Source organism: Panthera uncia, chromosome A2 (genome assembly GCF_023721935.1).
Source record: "Panthera uncia isolate 11264 chromosome A2, Puncia_PCG_1.0, whole genome shotgun sequence".
Taxonomy (NCBI): Eukaryota; Metazoa; Chordata; class Mammalia; order Carnivora; family Felidae; genus Panthera; species Panthera uncia.
This window is the reverse complement of record NC_064816.1, coordinates 129764022-129777442: the sequence shown is the minus strand read 5'-3', so window position 1 is coordinate 129777442 and position 13421 is coordinate 129764022. Positions and strand designations below refer to the sequence as shown.

Below are 13421 nucleotides of genomic sequence, written 5' to 3'. Positions count from 1 at the left end.
AATAAACAATTTAAAAAAAAAAACAGTTCGACTCCTGGGGCGCTGGGTGGCTCAGTTGGTTAAGCGTCAAACTCTTGCTCTCGGCTTAGATCATGATCTTACAGTTTGTGAGTTTGAGCCCCATGTAGGGCTCTGTGCTAACAGTGTGGAGCCTGCTTGGGATTCTCTCTCTCCCTCTCCCTCTGTCCCTCTTACCCGTGTGTGTGTATGTGTGTGTGTGTGTGTGTGTGTGTGTGTGTGCGTGTACTCTCTCAAAATAAATAACTTAAAAAAGAAAGCAGTTCAACTCCTTAGCACATGTTAAAAACCATTCATGATTTGGCTTCTGCTTAACTCTCCAGCCTTGCCTTTTGCCATCGTCCCCCTAGAAATCTAGGCTCTAGCTATTTTCCCCTTCTGCAAGTTGCTGAAGTAGGCCATGAGCTCTCCCACTCTGGGTCTCAGCACATATGGATCCCTCTCTATGGAACACTTTTGTCCTCACCTTCACCTGATTAACTAACTCTCTCTTCAAGTCTCATTGTAGGTGACACTTCTTTCAGGAAGCCTTCTCTGTTGCCTCTCTCACCCTCTAGAAAGAGTAGAAACTGTTCCATGTGCTCACATATCAAACCTGCCTTATCCTTAGTTACACTTTATTATGTTGAGTTGTAATTTACTTGTTTGTAACTCCCACTAGACTAAAAACTCCATTTTTAGCCCCTAGCAGTACACAGCACTTGGCAAGGATTTGTTGAAGAATGGATAATGAAATGAATTAGTAAAGAATGACCCTGTACAAAGACTCTGGCAGTATGGATATAACAGAAAAAAAAGAAGACTAGATTAGAAAGATATTAAAGAGATAAAATTTATGTGACAATGATCTAACATGGGTTTTGATCATAGGGGAAGAATCAGAAGTCAGGGATGACTAAAAAATATCTATCTTGGTGTCAAAAGCAAAGGTAAGATAAATAGGCAGAGAAAAGTTATGGGGCAAAAAAATAGTTCAGTTAATAACTCTGAGGTATCTGTTGGTCATTCAAGTGCAAGTGTCTATAAGGTAGCTAATAAATGGGCATGGTGGTCTAGAGCAGAGAGAGTCAGACATGACAATTGTGAATCATTGGTCCATCAGTGTATTTGAAGTAATGGAGGTAAGTAAGATCACGTATGGGCATGTTCAGTATGCAGAAAGAAGGAATTCAAGCTTTAGATATAAAGTTGAAATCTAAACTCTAAAAAGAAAAGTTTGAGTGGTATTTCAGAAGCTAGAAATTTCAAAAAGGAGGAGCAATATGTATGGTGTCAAATCTCACAGGGGGGTCAACTGGGATAAAAACAAGTGTCCATCAGATTTCACTATGAGGAAGTTGCTGGTTATTAGAGTGAAGACATCTTCTTGGTAGATGGGAACAGACTGCTTGAGTGGAATGAATTAATGAATGAGAATAGAGACAATGAGTTAGAAATTATTTTCAAGAATTTTTTATTTAAAGGATAAGGCAGAAATAGAAGTGAATACTTAAGATAAATACTTAAGGTAAATGTATAGTAAAAATCCTATCAGAATGTCTGGATTTTTTTTTTTTTCTAGAAGCAGCAGCAAGTTGAGTAAGGGCTGAATGAAAACAGTGAGGGAGATTTTAAAAGATGGTAGGGGTGGGCAGGGAGGGTGGGACAGATGAAGCAAGGTGCTCAAAGATGTGGGAGAAGAATAGAATCAAGACCACAGGGTGAAAAGACCATTTTATCATTTGAGACAGAAGCAGGGAGGTAATAACGGGTATATGGAAACCATCTGGGCTTCTGTTTACTCTCTAAACCATAAAGGGAGATATTACACTGAGAGTAAAGGAAGCAAAAGAAAGAAAGTTTGGAATCATTGTGGGAATGGGGGAAAATGGGCAATGACCAAAACAAAAGTTCTCTTGAGGTGATACTAATCCTAATGCACAATGCTGATTTCAGTTGAGTGTCCAAGCAGTCAGCAAGATAGATTTGGGAATTAAATGGTTCCATAATCATGACGTTGGTAGTGAATTCTTGTAATGTTTATATAACTCATCAGATATATGGGCCTTTATTAAAGGGCAATGCTAGCATTTGATTATTTTTATTTCAAAACCAGTTTTATTAAAATCTACAAGGAATAATTTCAGAGAAAAGAAAACACACTGAAACAGATACTCTGTTCTCTTTTCAATAAAACCAACAATCTGAAGATGTTAAAGAAATGAATCAGATATAATGATCATCTAACTGTGAAAATTAAAACCCATTTAGGAATTGTGAGGGAGGCTTGATCTTAAATACCACTCTAGTTACTCATTCAGAATCTTTAATAACATTTGGAAAGTAATTAATCAACTTATGACATAGACTCAAGGGCTGTCACATTTCATTGCCGTTAGTGAAACTGGGGTTTTATCTGCACTCTTCTGGTGATTTAAAGAACAATCTTTTTTGTAAGCTTTTTGAAGAGCAGAAGAGTGTTTAAAACAATTGAATTCTGACATATAGATTTCAATGAACAATCCAAGTATGTGTTAGTAAAACTGAAATACAGTTTAGAAGTATCTTAATTTTGACATGACAGAAAGTGAATTTCTGAAAAGTCCAAAATGTGTATTTATTTCTTTTAGGAAGACACTTTTTCTGTCAACAAGCTTTACTTTGGGTGCTTCTTTATATAATTCAATAGCACTTAAAAAAAAAAAAACAAACAGCTAGGGTAATAATATTTTAAGCCCAAAGATCCATGTAGGCCCTAAACGATTCTATTTGTCTGGTGTCTCTATCTTAACTAGACAATGGTCAGTCCATGAACTCACCTCGGACAGTGTAGCAGCAGCTGAAGGGGTTCTGTCTGAATATGAGACCAGAGTAAGGGGACATCTACTCACTTCAGTCTCTCAGAGGAGGAAAAAGACAAAAAGTGAAGGCAGACCTTGGTAGGAGCTTTCCTCAAATCTTTAGACCACTGTCTGAGTTCGTGTTTAGAACATAACAAATGTAATTATTACATACACTCCAGCATGAACTCTGTGTAATCAAAGCCCAAAGAAATGGCCTCAAGATAATATTTGAAAGTAAAGCTAATATATATCCACAGCAGATGGTATTCCAAGGGAGAATAGTTATGGATATAATTTCGAAGGCCATAAGCTTTGATCCCAAGAGTAACTGATGCATTATAATGAGCTGATATGCTAGAAAATTCTGGTCATGAACATCATGTAAAATACTTGTAAGTTTGGTTTTAAAACTATGAACTCTTCTGAGAATACAGAATTTCATTTGTAGTGTCTGCAAGTAGCTAATAGAATGCTTAGAGCATGTCTCAAACACTCAGAATAAAAGTTCCTTCTACTTCCTGCTACGTATCCTTGCTATTCTTATTGGTATCTGAGGGTAGAACAGACTAAGAGTTCTGATCTAGGACTGGGCAAATGATAGCCTCACTTCTCCTAGAATCAAACCACATGTGACAGAGGAAGTTCAGACTTTGCTTACCTATCACATGTCCTACCATTTTACTGTGAGTATTCCTGGATTCCCCACTCAGTTGTGCCCAGCCTTTTTCCTATTCAGAAGGCAGCAGCCTGATTCCTAACGCGACACTCTCCTCACAACCAGCACTGCACCCAAGCCCGTGACCCAGCAGTGTATCCACCCATCTCTCCCCTCTTGTAACCTCACTGATCCAACACCCATTAAAACTTCCAGGTTTTGGGGCACCTGGGTGGCTCAGTGGGTTAAACATCTGACCCTTGGTTTCAGCTCAGGTCATGATCTCATGGGTTCATGAGTTGGAGCCCTGCATTGGGCTCCATGCTGACAGTGCTGAGCCTGCTTGGGATTCTTTCCCTCTCTCTCTGCTCCTCCCCCACTGGTGCTGTCTCTATCTCTCTCAAAAAACAAAACAAAACAAAACAAAACAAAAACAATAAACTTCCAGGTCTTCTCCTTCATTATTTCTTTTCTCTATCTGTTGCATGAGAGTTACCACAAAAACCTTCTTAACTTGAACTACAGTTTTCCAAGTATACAAATATAAAGGCTTATCAAATTATGAGAACTTGTAGAGTTTTAAAGAGCATCTAAAAATGAACGTGCACATATTGATATACGATTATTACTAATGGTTTTATCAACCATTGAAATAGAAATTAAGCATGTCTCTTTCTATATATATGACCATATAAGCCATATAAATAAATTACTCCTTATATAGTACTATCCATAATTAAGTTTCAAAACAAGTTTAATGATGGAATGAATATGCATTCAGTAAACCTTCAGGTTCACCTAAAAGAACCTCTATGTAAAGACCATAATAGCACAATTTTCCTTTTTCTCTCCACCAAGATACAAGAAATCACCAAATTCTGTCACCCCAATGTTTTCTGAGGACAAAATGTGAGGAGTAGTTAGAAATTCACAACATGGTATCAAGAAAGATCTCAGTGCCCATGTTTCAGTACTCTGCCTTCTTGTAAATACTACTTTCTTTCTTTTAGAGAGAAGGACTTGCTGTCTCCACAGCCATCAGTACTCTAATCATGTGCATTTCAACTTCACGTAAAGCTACATATTTGTGCTGAGTCCATATGGGAAGTCTAGTTACTAGAAAATATACACTCAAAAACAGGAAGTCTAAGTACAGTAAGAGGTGTTTTTCTCCACACAATAGAGTTTAAATATGTGTCTATATAATCTGGAGCAAAACCTAACACCCTCATTATTGTTGAAAAACTCTTCCCTTCTACATTACGGCAACTTAGGATTATAGCATTACATTTTCTAAACCTGTTTGAACTTGCTTATAGATACAAATGACCTGCCCTTTTCTATGCATAGTTTTCAGTCAGTAAGCATGTCAAGGTGGGAGGAAGAATGGCAGGAACAGTAAAAGGGGGAAAAAAATCAATTTTCAGAAAGCATACGGTAACAACTGAATATTTAATCTAATTAGCCTAGAAATGCCTTCCTATTTTCAACACTCTTTGCAAGGCAGTTGCTTCATGGTACAGAATGAATTTCAATAAATGTCATATATTTAGTTTGATGGCTTATTTTAAAAATTTGTCGAACCAGGTCACTGACTCAGAATAGATTTATTCTGAGACATGACAGATGGATACTGATACTGAATAGAAAGATTGACATTAGCTGGAAGGTTCTAAGCAGAAGAAAACGTCATTCAGTTAACATTCAACAAAAGTGTTACTGAGTACCTACTGTGTGTTAGGATAAAATAATAAATATTTGGACCTTACTTTTTTTTTTTACAATAGAAAGAGGAGTGCTGGCAAAATATTTTCCTTGGGGTTAGTTAAGGATTACAACTGAATACTACTGGGTCTTTGAAAGTACTTACATTTTTCACATTGCATCAGAAAACTGTATTAGCACTCGTTCAAATATTCATTCTGTTACGGTTATGAGATTTTAGACCTAATTCAGATATTTGAAGATGCTGTTTACTGACCCTTAGCAAAAACCAACTTCCTATTCTTCTGGAACAAAAAAGGCCTTACATGGCTTCAAAGATTTCTTAGACATCAAAGAGCTTAGAGGGACATACAGTTTATGGGTAGTGATTTAGGATTTAGTGAATCAAAAACACATGGATTAAATTTCCTTTAAAAGACTCCTAGGTTTAAATTTTAAGAGCTAAAATGTTGGTCTAAACACACAGTGGTCTCAAGAAAAGGCAAAACTTATTTTTAAAGATAGTTTGAATTGTCTTGTGGACCCCAAACTTGGCTGGATTTTCCTTTCTCACATGATTAGACTTCAAAGGAGACAACCTGCCTTCTGTTAAACAAATTTACTCTACCTCTCTCTCTGCCTTGTGAAAACTACATTACAGTTGACCCTCCAATAACATGAGTTGGGAATGCATGGGTCCACTTATACAACACAGTACTGTAAATGTATTTCCTCTTCCTTACCATTTTCTTAATAACATTTTCTTAACATTTTTTCACTTTATTTTAAGAATACAGTATATAGTACATGTAACATAATGTGTTAACCAACTGTTATTGGTAAGGCTTCCAGTCAACAGTAGGCTATTAGTAGTTAAGTTCTGGGGGAGTCAAAAGATACACAGATTTTTGACTGTGCAGGGGGTCAGTGCCCCTAACCCCTGTGTTGTTCAAGGGTCAACTATATCTCAAAGGTCTCCAGCTCTGAATGCTTTTCGGTATTTTCAATAAAATGTTAAAAATCACAAACAACCCATGGTCTTATGAAACAATTGCAGTACTTTCCAGTTCCTCCAAGTCAATTCTGTTTCTTATGTGCAACTTCAAAATTGGACTGGGATTTTAGATCCAACTATCAGGGAATATAGGATCACTTCAAAACAGGAAAAAGCCACTGATATTAATATGTGCACTGTTTCATGATATATTATTATATTTGCATTTAAAATAGTAGGAAGAAATACAGTACATAATCTTCCGTTCTAACACAATGGCCTTCCTGAAGGCCACTAGCCTGGGCATTTCACTGAGATTTTAGGATTAAAGGAAACAAGTTAGTGGACAACCTGTGAGCTTTCATTCCTTTGGAAAAATAGATTGCAATAGTGATCTGATAGCTTTTAAAGGGCACTCGAAACTAATGCAGTACACATTTTGAATTTCAATGGTAGAGAAATAACAACTAGTGAAGTTCAGGCAGATATAAAAAAACAAAACAAAGCAAAAGCACCAGTATTCCAAAGAGGGAGTTTATCCTGAATGAGAACTTGGAAATGGAATCTATACATACAGTTACGATGAACTGAGGTTTCAGAAAAAGATTGTTTCACTTTAAGAATGAAAAAAGTAGAGTGCCCTTTAGTTTACAAATATACATAGCTTGATAGAAAGCATACTGGTTAATGAGTTTACAAAAATAAGTATGTGCCAATAGGTGATAAATTATATCTTTTTTTATTTAAAAAATTTTTTAATGTTTATTTTTGAAAGAGAGAGAGACAGAGTGTGAGCAGGGGAATGGCAGAGAGACAGAGAGACACAGATTCCGAAACAGGCTCCAGGCTCTGAGCTGTCAGCACAGAGCCTGACGCAGGGCCTGAACTCACAAATTGCAAGATCATGACGTGAGCCGAAGTCGGATGCTCAACTGACTGAGCCACCCAGGTGCCCTTATCCTTTTTTTTTTTTTTTAATTGCTAAACTAATTTTCCAGAGGGAGGAGAAATCTGAGAACTCTAGAAGATAAAATACTTGGCACAAGTGGCTCTGGGACTCTTCGGCCATGCATGCTGCTGAATATAACACCTGAAGGTGATACAGTGGACCACTTGGCAGGTATAGTCATGGCTAAGGATTGTAAACAGAACCACCAGAGGCCAAATCTGGCACACAGACTTTTTATCTCTGTATCCTGCACAGTGTTTTAAAGATGCTGAGTCAACACTTTAAAGTTGCAAGGTTTCTAGTTTCTCTTGAAAATTTGAAAGACACCACCACATGGGCCCATGACACATACTGGGATCCACAGCAACTCTGATGATGCCAAATGCTGGCTGCCTCCTTTTAGGTGCGGCTTTTTCTAAGCACGTTGTCATCCCCAGTGAAATGGTTAGTTTCATTCATTTAGATACCTGTTTGCAAATCTTTTTTTAATTTTTTAATTTTTTTATTTTAATAATCTCTACATCCCACATGGGGTTTAAACTCACAACCCCAAGATTGAGTTGCATGCTCCACTGACTAAGCCAGACAGGTCCCCTCCCTTTTTTTTTTTTTTTTCCTGTTTGCAAATCTTGATACAGGATATAGACAGGGCTTAAAGGGGCAGGAAGAAAAGAGGAAGAAAATCCAACACAGTGGTTTAACATTGGAAAGGAAAAGAAAGGAGAGAGACAAGAAAAAAGTGTTCAGCAAACAGAGGCTGCATACCATGAGCAACTGTCTCCTTTGCTGTCTCCAAATATTTACTATGGAAGGGATCTGAGACAAAGGCTGTGGGTATTACTCTCAACAAATCCTTTTGGGCCAGGCTTACAGTGTAGAAAATAAGAAGGAAAATTTTCTGAATGGAGCAAGAACCTTGATCAAGGATGGCACATGGACATGGGACCAACTGAATGCAGGAAAATACCATGGGTTTGCTTCTTCCATACACCATAAACCAAGGGATGTGGGCCACTCCTTCACCGTCCCCTTTGAGACTGCAATGAACTATGGCAGGCCCTGTCCAAGTACTTCCCATAAAAAATGAGAGACTCCAAGTATAGCTGTGCGGGCTATGCACTGCACAATTCCAGAGACAACAAAATGAAAATAGCGTTCCCAAGAAGTGCAAAGCAGAAGCCATGCTCCAGATTTTCACATGGCTCATTCTCTTATCTCCTTCAGGTTCTAGTTCAAAGGTCATCTTCAAAGTGAAGCCTTCTCTAACTCTACTACTGAATTTTTCAATTACCACTCCATCCCCTTATGCTTGACAGTCCCCACTCCACTTCCTTGCAGCTCTTATCACCACATCACAAACACCACATTTTTATTTATGTATTTTATTTATTGTTTGCCTTCCTCAATATAGAACAGAGTATTATACTGTTAGAGATCTTAGTCTGTTTTATTCTCTACTGCTATGCCAGAGTCTTGAATTATGCCTGGTAGGCGCTCAGTAAATTATCCTGAATGTCTAAGTCCTCAATCACATTCTTAGAGTATAGGAACCTGGCTTTCTATACCCAACGTGGGGTATGAACTCACAACCCTCAAATCAAGAGTCACATGCTCTATCGACTAAGCCAGTGAGGTGCCCCTACAGGCCCTTAATATGAATTCTATGGTTCCCTATAGCTACATAATTTATTACAGAAATTAAAAACTACATAAGTAACCTGCATAAATATACTTGTGCAAATTTACACAATCATAGAAGAAATATGTATACCTGGATATGCAATTAGTCAGTGAGCTGGGTTTTTTTTCCCCACTGTTCTCACACCTCCTGCTACAAATGCCACACGTGTGATTTTTCTCTCAATTACATTTTACAGCTTATAAAAACACTTTCTTCATTTTGTCCTCCGAAAAGCAAAGGATCTGTAGTAAGATTTTACTGGATGTTTTTATTGAAACAAATCCCAAGGGGAATATACTAAACTGTTAAACACAGCTGAAGAGATATCTGAGAATGGGCTTTCTGATAGTAAGACAGATTACAAAATTACTCACAGCTCTTTATCTGATAACAGGAGCAGAACGCCCCACACATATGAATGAAGGCTTTTTCTGGTATCTTTACTACAAAAAGAGAAAGAGCAAAAAAGAGCATTTGAAAAATAGAAGGTGAGAAAAACTCCAGAAATTAGAAATGTTACATTCATCACTTATCACTAACCTAAGAATCCTAAACTATGCTTCAGTGGAAAATGCTTCAAATAGTTAACCTTAATGATGGCTGGGGAGAAGCTATGTGGTGCAGTCAGGATAGCATGGAGGCTAGGCTCAAACACAGTGTCCTTGTCTATAGCAAGGAGAGGTTAGTATGTTGATATCAGCCTCGCCTATTTTGTAAGGTTGTTGTAGTCTCAAAAAGAGAACATGCTCAGATATAGCTTGAAAATTCTAAGAAGTCTTTAAATTCCAATCTTTTGTTGTTTTTTTTTTAAAGAAGTCTATTATTTAGTAGTAAATGGGATGATTTCTAATGTCATTTTCATGTTATGTCCCCTTAATAATTATGGATCTTGGTTCCATTTTATATGTTATTTATCTGAACATCTAGATTATAAACTCTTCAAGGGCAGAGATTTCATTTTTCCCTTTCAAAAAATGTTTCTTTAGTATCAAACACATACGACGCTCAACATATAGTTCTTAGCTATTTTTGGTGAGGCAAATGTAAGCCTGGCAGCAATTCAGTGCCTGTTAAGAAAAGAGAATCAAAGTGATCCTAAATTGACATTAGTCAGTATATTTATCATCCATTACTAAGAGGTTACTATTTATTTTGCATAGAGCAAAGCCCTTGAGGAAACTGCCCTGAGGGCTCTATGTCAAAGATACCAGTTTCAACATACACCAGGGAGGTAAAAGGAGGTTAATTTCCTGGTACATGAGATTCTTCAAATTTTCTTCCCTTAAGGCAGCACAATTAGGAAATTTGGTATCCCATTAACAAGCACAGCAGCCTGAGGAAGTATTAGGGATGATGGGGAAAAGACAGCATTGCTGGCTCTGGTGCGCCTAATGACAGCAAAGAAGAAACCATGAAATCAGAGTGGAAAAATGGGGGTACAGAGGGTTTGGAAGCAACTCTGACCAAACCCAGGAGAAGGGGTGAGGAGAAAGGGACAGAAAGATGGGAGGTGCTCTCAGAGTGTACAGAGCTGTGTATTCCTCATGGGTGTGTGGCCATAGGCACTGGTGCAGCCACCTAGAGAAAGGTGTTGTGTCCGAAAGGAATAATTCTTTTGAGTTATTCACTTTCTTTTGAGATGATTACATTTGAGAACAAGTTTATTTGAGGCTACTATATAGATTTGTAAAAGGAAAATTAGACCAATGCTATTTTGAATTATTATTTTTTTAACCAACGGCTAAGAAAATTGACTTTTGAAATGTATTTCTTAGTCTAACCCACATTAAAACAAATTTTAAAAATTTCAAGATTATAGTGGGACATATACTTAAATGGGAATTTATAAAATAAGTATATGTCTCCTGCTTAGAAAAGGGTCAATTTCCTTTTATTGTAATTTTAAAAGTCATGAAAATATTACCAGCTTTCATACTGACTGGCTATGGTTAATCTTGTATATCTTTAGCATTCAAATAAACCTCACCCATTAATTCTGAAGGCATGGAGTGTATATATAATGTAAACCCCTCCTGTGATGTATTAAGAACAAAGCAATCTTTGAAAAAGTAATACTCAGCAGATCATCTTTTATATGCCATACAGTCCATCGTGTTAAAATCAAAACATATTTAGGTTAATAATTATAGACTTATGCACCATTAAGTTTGAGACTTGAACAGATTTTCCAAAACACCAGTGTATTTTATAGGCACTCAAGACACATTTTTGTGTCTACACTACAAAAATGTCTTAGGAGTAATATAAATGTTACTGGTATTATTCAGCAGTTTAAAAAGAATGAACTTTGAATACGCCACAGTCTTGCAGTGTATGAGTGGAGCCACAGCACCTTACTTCTGTTCTATTACAGAAGTTTACATGTGAAAACAAATCCCAATAAGCTTAGAGCTCGAAAGGAAAGCTACGTACATGTAAGTAATCGAAGCACCACTTAACAGTTTACATAAAAACACAATTATGTCCCAGTAGCACAGAGAAACATGATGTACAGCATTTTCAGACCATCTTCATGCAGAAAAAATGCATTAGTCAGCTATAATAGTTCAGCTATAAAGGAAAATAATGTTTTTCTGGATCCATTTGCATGGCAATGTCCATGTGTCTGGCTGATGAAAACGGCAGAATAAACCACCCAACTCTACAAAATGTGAACAGTCTTCTTAAAATTCAGTAGAGGGTCCATATAGTCTATATTCTCTGCAATGTGAGTTTTTACAATCCTCTCACGTTCATCGCCCATCTTAACCTGACAATTATAGTATCCTGATTCTGTTGCTTAAGAGGGCTGACAATATTTCATTCAGCCCTAGAGCTCCTTTGAACATAAAACTGTGATAAGGTAAAATACACTGGGCAACTATTCATACGTGAGCCACTGGAACTCTCTCCAACTGCCAAATTAGTAAATGGCCCTTTTAAAACATAGAAGGTATGAAATGGGAAACCAATCCATAGTCGGTGAAAATACTTTCATTGGAACTTAAATTATTGGATCAGTACCAGTACTAGCTAGGCTGCCCGACCTCCGGTTATAATCTATTTCCCAGAATAAGATAAATGCCCTCCATATAGCCCCGGCAAAGAGATAAGTAAGGTACGATTGAAAATGATGGATCACAAGCCCTATGTGTTTGCCAGAAATGAAGAATTCAGATTTTCACAAACACACCTGCCCCTTGAAAGGATCCTCAAGCGTTATAGATAAAGCAGGGCTGGGAACAAGAAAAGCACTTGGCTCGAATCTTGCCTGCCGCATCACTCTGGGACATGGTGACCAAATCTCTTTTCTAAGGGCTGAGTCAGATCACCGCCTTGAAACTTGCCAGGCCATAACAGTTATACATCACCCCTTACTCCAGCGCCCCTCTCTCCCCCGAGTCATACAGGTGGCCGTCAGAAACAACCCCTTAAAACGAAAAGCTCCACTCTACTTTACACCTCTACCCCGCCACGTCCCTTCAGTTTCTGAAACCCCTAAACTCTTGCTCACCTCCCTGGTCTTGCCCCGTGGAACAGCACTCAGGTCTCTTAAGGGGAACAAAGAGCAGAACGCTGGGGCCGAGGGGTGGGGTGCGGGGTCTGGAGTGGGCTGTAGCTTTACCTCGAGGCGTCCAAGAACCGTGGAGAAGTCAGTCGCACAGAGACCACCCGCGTGCTCCGCGCCTCCCGGCTGCAGGTCAGCTGTCGCCCCGCATCTGGCTGGCGCCCTCCGCTGGGTTCCGCATCTGGTCACAAAGCGCTCGGGGCGCTGCAGGCAGCGAGAGCGTCCGGGTCACCTGCGGCGCGGCCGAGCCGAACGCCCGGTCTGCCAGCCAGCCGAACTCCCTCCGCCCCTTCTCACCCGCGCGCAACCGAGCCGGTGACTCAGCCGGGCAGTGGCGCGCGCGGCCCGCGGCGGCCCCGGGCGCGTCCAGGCGGGAAGCACGGGCAGGCGACCCGACCCAAGCGCTCGCCCGCCTGCCCGCCCCAGCACGTGTCCGTCTACCTCGAGCGGGGTCGTCCGCCCGGTCCGCCGGTCCTAGGACCGCTGAGGGGGGGGACTGGCACCACCCAGAGGGGGAAATCGGCCCCCGCCCTTCCTGCCGCCCGCGCGCCGCGCCTGGCCCCGCGGGGGTCGCGTTTCCTCCCACCCCTCCCCCGCCCCCGCCAAGGTGAAACTTTCTAGGTGGAGGAGAAGTTTTCTCGCCCTGGCCGCGAGATCTCAACTCCGCCAGCTCGGGCAGTTTGAAGTTAGCACAGCGGGAGATAAGCGAGTCCGAGTCTCCCCCTCCTGGTGCTCGCGCGGCGAGCGTCAGCCGACGCGCGGAACGCCCGGCGCGCCCACTCCGCGCACACTCCACGCACCCCACCCCGCGCGCTGCCGTCGGGAGAAGCGCGACGCTCTGTTGCCGGACTCTCCCACGGCTCCGTCAGCCGCTGGGCGCTGAGCGTGGTAGAGAAAGAGTTGGACACCACAGAGACAAGGAATTCATTGTTAGCGGCGGAGGTAGGAGTGGATGGAGAATTGTCCCAATGATTTCGTTATGCAACGTTTATCCCCTACTATATAATAACTTGGATCTCTGGGAGGAAGA

General features: G+C 40.0%; 1 protein-coding gene across 1 annotated transcript in view; it reads right to left on the bottom strand.

Annotated features, from left to right (window-relative positions):
- The window catches only part of MET (MET proto-oncogene, receptor tyrosine kinase), a 112774-nt gene extending 99918 nt beyond the window's left edge, over positions 1 to 12856 (bottom strand). The window contains exon 1 of the mRNA XM_049642969.1: positions 12449 to 12856. The gene's annotated coding sequence lies outside the window, so the exon portion shown is untranslated. The remainder of the gene's footprint in view (positions 1 to 12448) is intronic.
- Between the last annotated feature and the right edge of the window lie 565 nt (positions 12857 to 13421).